The following is a 7,784-nucleotide window of genomic DNA, read 5'->3' as shown; positions in this document are numbered from 1 at the left end:
CTGTGGCTGGAGGCCCCCCAAACTTCAGGGCAGGGCCCTTACTCTCAGCCTCCACTGCCTCCAAAGCCACGCTGGAGCTGGCATGGGGAAAGAGCTTTCTTGCCCTCTTGTGGCCAAGCTGCCAGAGGTGGATGCTGCGGGGAACTGGAAAGAGAGTTAGCAGTTGCTCAGATGTGAGTGGTTAGGCAATTTGACACCCTGTCAACTAGCCTTAAACATTGGAAAGAGGGCTTTCCCGGGAAAGCTGGAAGTTACTTTCAGTAATTTGTTTAAAGATTTCTTTTTTTTTTCCCTTAAAGACTCATAAAACCTCTCCCAGGTCATTCCTGGTATGGACCATTATCCAGGGAACAATCGGGAAATGCAGGAGGAGAGGGGTGGGGGTAGGGGAGAGGGGAGGGGAGATCAGAGCCCACAGAGAGGAGATGCCCCTCCCAGGAGCCACAAACTGGGCAGTGGCTGCTGGCATCCAGCTCTCCTGTTTTCAGGCCCATTTGATCTGTGGGGTGTTTCCAAAAGAAACAATGGTGGAAGGGCCATGGAGGACCCCTAGACCTCCCAGAATAGACAGGGGGAGCAGAGTCACCATGCTGGCCCAGGGCTTGGAGACAGACCTGCAGTGGAGACCACAGGTCTTCTGAGAAGCCAGTTTCGAAATAAAGGCAGTATGCGCTGGAATACCCATTTCGAGCAATTGCTTCATCATAGACATGTAATTTACATAGTTCTTCTCACCACGAAACTGTGTTCCCAACACGCTACATGAATGACGGCTTCAACACACATTCATTTCTGAGATGTGAACAAGTGTAGAGCCGCTCTTTCGTCCAGCATATTGGGCATGGTTACACCTAGGAACGCTTACCAAGATTTCTCAGCAACAGCCAATTTCGAAATAAAGGCAGTGTGCGCAGGAAAAGCCGGTTGGAGTGAGGGCTTCCCCATACCCATGTAAGTTATATAGTTCCCCTCACCATGAAACGCTGTTCCCAACATGCTACATGCATGAAGGTTTTGACACACATTCAGTTCTAAGGAGTTAGCATGTGGAGAGCCGCTCTTTCATTCAGCATAAAAGGCCTGGTTACACCCAGGAAGATTTACTCAGATGTCTCAGCTGGTTCCTTCACCCAGATTCAAAATAAAGGCCGTTTTTGCTGGGAAAGCCTGTTGGAGCGTGTTCAGAGCTGTTTCGGGCTCTGTCCCAGCTGGAGGGTGCAAACCCCAACCTCCAGAATGAGGGACCAGGACCCCACCGGCCAGGTGGTGTTGCCTTTGCTGGGGAACAGTGATCTTTGGGTTAGATATTTTGCAGCTCTCTCTAAAACCTGTTTTGACTTAAGTTTGCATCCTAGTCATCAGTTTCAGGGCAACAGAAAAAGCATATCCTACATCCCTTTGCACTGAAATCTTCCCAAAAGAGCAAATATTTGCCCATGAAAATACCAGCTGCTCTTCTAAGGCCCCCTAAATACCCAGCAGTGTGGCTGGTGCACTCTTGATCAGGAACAGGATGAGACGGACCAGCGGTCTTCCAGCAGGCTTGGCCTGGTGTGGCAGCTGCGCTGTGGGTCCGTGGTGGGAGGGCCATGCAGGGAATCCTGTTTGAGGGGCCTCTGTGCACGTCTGCATTATGCTCTGAGGTTTCATACAAGGCTCCAGGCATCCTAACTGGTCAGATACAGCCCCCACCCTCGGGCTGGAACCACCAGGACCTCAGTACCTGTAACAGGGACGGTGCCCGGTGTGGAGAGAGGTCATGGGACACTCCGGGGGCAGCGGCAGTGGTGCTGGGGAAGGCAGGGGATGCAGTGAATGGTGGAGGGAGCAGGGTCCCTTGCTTGGGGGTGAGAGTTCTTGGGGAGACCACAGAGCATGGCACACACCATCCCCACCCATACCCCAAATTCCTAGCCCCGCCAACACAGGGGTTTCTCTGAACCCTCTCACCGTGGCTCGCCTGTAAGACCGCACCTAACCCGGCATCTGGCACCCCTGCCCTATCTCCCCTCTTAGGACAGATCCCGTCTCCTTGGAAACTGCCCAGCACCGCGAATTCAAGGCCGGCAGCGGGCCTGGCGGATCTGCACTTCAGGTGCCCTACCTGGCCAGCCGTTTGTGCCTTGGCTCAGTCCTCTATCTTGCCCAACAGCAGGCTGGGTCCACGTCCGGTGCAAGGGGAGGCCGCGGAGCCCAGGCTGAGCCACACACACGGACAGGTGAGGGTGCCCCCGCCCCGCTGCCCCGCCGCTCCGAAGCCCCGCCCACTGGTGGCAGCACCGCCCCAGCATCCGGCCGGCGCCATCTGCAGGTGAGGACGTCTGCTCGGCACCGCCCGCCCCGGCCCCGCCCAGCTGCCCCATAAGCCTCCCCCCAGCCCCCATCCTGGCCTAGCCCTGGCTCCCATTGGCTCCGCAATTTCTGCCCTCTCACGTCTAGCCTAGGGAGGACACAGACGCAAGCGCTAGAGGAGGGCCCCGCGGTGTTGCCATGGCTACATGCGCCGCGCTCTGCGCGGGCCGGTGTGAGCTTCTGGGGCGGGCAGCGGGCTCCGGAAGTGTGCAGCTACCCGGGACCATGGCAGTGCTTGCTGCTGGGGCTGGCGGCTTGCTCGCCTGGGCGACTAGTTCTGGCCTGGTCAGTCGGCGGCCGACATCCTGTCTGGGGCGGCGTCCCACAGACGGTAAACGTACGGCCGCGCCGTTGGCGGTGCCAGTGGACATGGACCGGGGTGGGATCCGGGTTGGTGTGGCTGCCGGGGAGGCGCTGTGGTGCCGGGGAGCGGGTTGGGGCGGGGAGTACAGGGCTGGGGCACAGCCTCGGGCTTTCCTCCCCCTCGGGCACTGGGGCTGGGACCGCGAGTCCGGGTAGCCCTGCTTGGCCGCGGCCTCCCAGAACCCCCGGGAAGGGCAGGCGGAGGACCTGTCTTTTGTGAAGCGGGGCCTTATCCGGGTTTTGAAGAGCCCCAGAATCAGATGTTGGAATGGGGTGGTTTATCAGCCTTGTTTATCTGCAGGGAAATTTCAGTTCCATCCAGATGTTGGCTCCTTCGGTAAACCTCAGGAATAAGACAAGGGTCATTGCCGATTAGCAGTTACATAGGGCTTGACTCAAAATAGACTGTGCGGGGTGTAGGGATGGTAGATGGGCCTTCCCTCTGAAAGTTGGCAGTCTTCTGGGATTAGAGGCCCCAGTTGAGGATTACATCCTCATCTGCGGTAATGGAGGTTGTGGGAACATTAACACAGAGAAGGGAGGAGTGTGGCTGCGGTAACTCATTAAAGAAGCCAGGACCCTTGCCTGGCTCTTGTGTAGGAGAGTCTCGCCTAGGGTAGGGCAGCAGTTATCAAAGTGTGTCTGAGGCCCCTGAGATGCAAGACTATTTTCGTAGAAACGCCGGTATGTCAGCTGCCTTTTGCACACTCTTGCACTCCCGAGTTTCCTGTGGGGATTTCCAGGGAAAACCTGGTCTGTGATATCACAAAACAGGGAATTTAGAGGCAGATAGAATTCAGAACTCACCAGTCCAAAAGAGTTTTGCAGAAATTAAAATCACTGCTCTTCTTCTCATTAATGATTTTTGTTTAGAAAAATATACTTATTTTTTGCTTAAGAGTATTAATGGTAACATGTAGTAGGTTGTTATTATTTTTAAGTGAAATCATAAGCATTTTTTAAAGTTCTTATTTAAGTTCTAACACAGGAACTATTGATAGATTTAACCCACATAAACAGCAGCCTTTTGGAGTCCTCAGTAATTAAGAGTGTACAGGGGTCTGTAGGCCAAGAAGCTTGAGAGACCCTGGAGAACGTGTGCTCAGGTACTAGTCAGGTACTTAGCGTTGTTAGACAGATTCCAAGATGTCTTCTGCATGTGCTCCCGGACTCGAAGTAATTGGCCACATGGAGACGGGTGGGCAGTGCCTCCAATATACAAACCAGAAGCTGGTGAACGTGTCTTGAGTCTAGGCCATGTGCTGTGCAGGGATTCCCATTGTATCTGTTCTATCTAAGCCGGGATTCCTGTGCAGAGGCTTGGCCCTGAAAACCCGCTCTCCTTTGCTCCCTGCCAGGTACCTTCTGTGTGATGTCAACCCTCCAGAGGGCTTCAGCCTCCGTAGAAGCGTCTGTATCCACATCGCCTTCCTCCTGAAGACCCTGCTGAAAATGAAGGAATCGGTGCTGGTGATACCCCCTTGGGGCCTCCTCTACCATTGGCAGAGCCTGGACATCCACCAGGTCCGGATTCCCTGGTCTGACTTTTTTGATCTCTCAAGTCTCAACAGAAACATCCCTGAACCTGAGTACGAACCGTTCATTGCAGGTGAGATGGTGATCGTTTAACTGGGGCCAGACGGTTGTTGTTCTGGTTCCGATGTGAACATCAGGCCATCTTGCTTCGGGCTTGTCGGTCTGCTAAGGGGTCCTGCTCATGTTTCCCGCACTGCAGGTGAATTTGGTCTTTCCATAGTTTTTCTCAGGAAATAGATCTGAAGTGTATGAGATCTGTGTTCCCTCCGCTCTGAAAATCCTGGCCTCCTGGTGAGATGGAGCGGTGACAAGAAGGCCACTGCCACACAGGCCTTGTCTAAGGAGGACTCGCTCCCTGGACAGTAAGGGCCATTCTTACCTGAAGGAAAACACGATGTGTGTGTAGCATGGGCCACGTGCTGGAGAAGGTATGTAACCTCTCATTCAGTATAATTTGGTCCTGCTCAAGCTTCCCATTTTACTTTCCGTAAGAGGTAAGAGTTGAAGATTTTCTTTGAATAAAGGTATTTAGAACTTATCTTTTTCTTTAATTGAAATGTGGTTGATTTACAATGTTTTGTTAGTTTCAGATATACAGCTGTTTTGTTAGTTTCAGGTATAAAGCATAGTGATTCAGTTGTACATATACATAGTCTATTCTTTTTCAGGTTCTTTTCCATTAAAGGTTGCAAGATACTGAATATTTTCCCCTGTGTTCTGCAGTGAATCTTTGTTGTTTGTCTATTTTACATATAGTAGTTTGTAATTGTTAATCCCAAACTCCTAATTTAGTTTTCTAAGTCTGTGAGTGTGTTTTTGTTTTGTAAATAAGTTCATTTGTATCATTTTTAAAAATTCCACATACAAGTGATATCATATGATACTTGTCTTTCTCTGTCTGAGTTATTTCACTTTAGTGTGATAATCTCCAGGTCCATCCATGTTGATGTAAATGGCATTATTTCCTTCTTTGTTATGACTGAGTAATATTCTTCTATATCTAAATTCTACATCTTTATCCAGTCATCTGTCTGTGGGTGTTTAGTTTGCTTCTATGTCTTGGCCATTGTAAGCAATGCTGCTGTGAACATTGGGGTGCAGGTATCTTTTGGAATTAAGGCTCCCTCTGGATATATGCCCAGGAATGGGATTGCTGGATCAAATGATAAGTCTTTTTTCAGTCTTTTGAGGACTCACCATACTGTTTTCCTCAGTGGCTGCACCAAACTACATTCCCACCAACAATGTAGGAGGGTGCCCTTTTCTCCACAGCCTCTCCAGCATTTGTGGTTTGTGGATGTTTGAATGGTGGCCATTCTGACTAGTGTGAGATGATAACTTATTGTAGTTTTGATTTGCATTTCTCTGATAATTAGCAATATTGAACCTTTTTTTCATATTCCTATTGGCCATTTGTATATCTTCATTGGAGAATTGCTTGTTTAGTTGTTCTGCCCATTTTTGGATTGGGTTGTTTATTTTTTTTTTTTCTTATTAAGTTGTATGAACTATTTATATAGTCTAGAATTTAAGCCATGTTCAGTCTCATCTTTTGCAAAAATTTTCTCCCATTCCATAAGTTGTCTTTTTGTTTTGCTTATGGTTTCTGTTGCTGTGAAAAAGCTGATAAGTGTAATTAGGTCCCATTTGTTTATTTTGTATTTTATTTCTGTTGCTTGGGTGTATTGCCCTAGGAAAATATTGCTGAGATATATATCAAATAATATTTTGCCTATGTTTTCTTCTGAGAGATTTATAGCGTCTTGTCTAATGTTTAAGTCTTTAAGCAATTTTGAGCTTGTTTCTTTTTTTTTTTTTTTTTGCGACTCTATTTTATGCTTTCGATTTGTGGTTATCTTTTTTTCAAGTATATCAACCCATTACTATATCTATTTCCTTTAGACTGATAATCACGTAGGCTCCAACACATCCTAAGAATAATGAGAAAAAAAAAAAGAAAGAAAGAGAAAAAAATCTTTCTTTTCATGCTACCGTCTCCCATTACCACCTTTTTGTATTTTGATGTACTTTTTCTTTTTTCCATCTTCATGTTTATTGTCTTGTAACTCGTTATTGCATTTCCAACTATGGTTTCCCGTTTGTATAGCATCCTGCTTCCTTTCTGTTTAGAATAGAAACTTTTAATGTCTCTGTTTGGTTCAATAATGCTGAATTATCTCCCCACCCCCCTCCCCCCTGCTTCTATGAATCCTCAGTGCAGGGAAGCCAAACCATCCTTGCCTTCATCGGTTCTGGGAAAGCAATCTTCAGAGTGGGAAAGAAAACATTGAAAAATAATATTCTGTGTGTTGCTTTCTACCCTTGCCCAGAGAGTGAGAATCACCTCTGAAGGCGGAGGAAGAAAGTTGGAGGTGCGGGGCACAAAGTCTTTTGTCCTTTTGCTACTGAAAAAATGATTGCTTTTGTAATTAGTGATGATGCCCTTTAAATTGGTGAGATCGAGATTCTACAGCTTCAGCGCCTGTGAATAACCAGCCGGGAGAAAGCTCTCCAGGGCCCCTGCAGTGGGAAAGGCAGCCCCTCTGAGCACCTGTTGTTCTGTATTCTTCCTGACTCCACATGGGTTTGCTACGCACCGCACCGTGCAGGACGATGCAGTTACCCTAGGTGGAGGACAGGGAGACCCCTGCTGTGTGGCGAGCCACAGGAGCCCACATTTGAAGGACAAAATGAAGAGTAGTGGGGCGGGCATAGGAGGAGAGGATGGTTGAGACCCAGGATGGTGTCCTGGAGTCCAGCAGGCGAGGCTGGCGGGGCAGATGGGGCCCTGGGGCATGGGCAGTCCTTGAGGGATCTGAAGCAAAGATATGAACCAAGAGACTGGATTCGTGTGGGCGTACAGCGCCCCCTGGAGGCCGCGGGGCAGTGCAGCAAGCCCAGGAGGAGCGGGCAGTTCCCCAGATTTGGGTTGACAGGTCACAACCAATTCACTGGGGACCGAGAGGTACCGAGATATTGTTAACTTTTTGTCCCTCTTCCTGGAAAAAAGCTGCTTCCTGTTGAATAGCCTGTGTCGTTAGTGAGAATTAAAGACATGAAGCAACATTTCCTCAAATGTCATCCATTGTGTAGTTGTTAATAAGGGTCAAATGCAGACTTGAATAGACTAAATCAAATATTCATCATCGGATTTTAAAATCCTTTAAAATAAAAATTCTTGCTGTCTTTGTTCTTCATTTCAGGGTTCACTTGGTGATAATAATAGTAAACAAAGCAACAGCAAACCCTTACAGAACTCTGTCCTGCTGTTCCAGGAACTCTGTGTTCACGACAACCCAATGAGGTAGCACTTTACAGGAAGGACAGTCATTAATCACATAGCTAGTAAATGGCAGACCTGGGACTTGAACCCAAGCTGTCTGGCCCCAGAGCACCCTCTCAGGCCTTTCATTGCAGCTCATCACTTGGCATGCCCGACACAGGCCAGCATTAAGGAGCAGCGTGACCTTGGCCATGGCTGCTTCACCGCTTGGTCTCTGTTTCCTCATCTGTAGAATGGGGGTGTGGGCAGT

At 48.8% G+C, this 7,784-nt stretch overlaps 1 long non-coding RNA gene across 2 annotated transcripts; it reads left to right on the top strand.

Moving 5' to 3' along the window:
- Nucleotides 1-2,480: 2,480 nt before the first annotated feature.
- On the top strand, nt 2,481-7,538 carry LOC135320494 (uncharacterized). Of its 2 annotated transcripts, none has more exons than XR_010379645.1 (4): nt 2,481-2,683; nt 4,074-4,324; nt 4,472-4,679; nt 6,582-7,538. It is a non-coding gene; the product is annotated as an uncharacterized LOC135320494 (long non-coding RNA). The 2 variants fall into 2 exon arrangements; XR_010379644.1 differs by having other exon boundaries at nt 2,481-2,689.
- The last annotated feature ends 246 nt before the right edge of the window (nt 7,539-7,784 follow it).

Source organism: Camelus dromedarius, unplaced genomic scaffold (assembly GCF_036321535.1).
Source record: "Camelus dromedarius isolate mCamDro1 unplaced genomic scaffold, mCamDro1.pat HAP1_SCAFFOLD_117, whole genome shotgun sequence".
In the NCBI taxonomy this organism is placed as follows: Eukaryota; Metazoa; Chordata; class Mammalia; order Artiodactyla; family Camelidae; genus Camelus; species Camelus dromedarius.
This window is presented reverse-complemented; position numbering and strand designations above follow the sequence as displayed.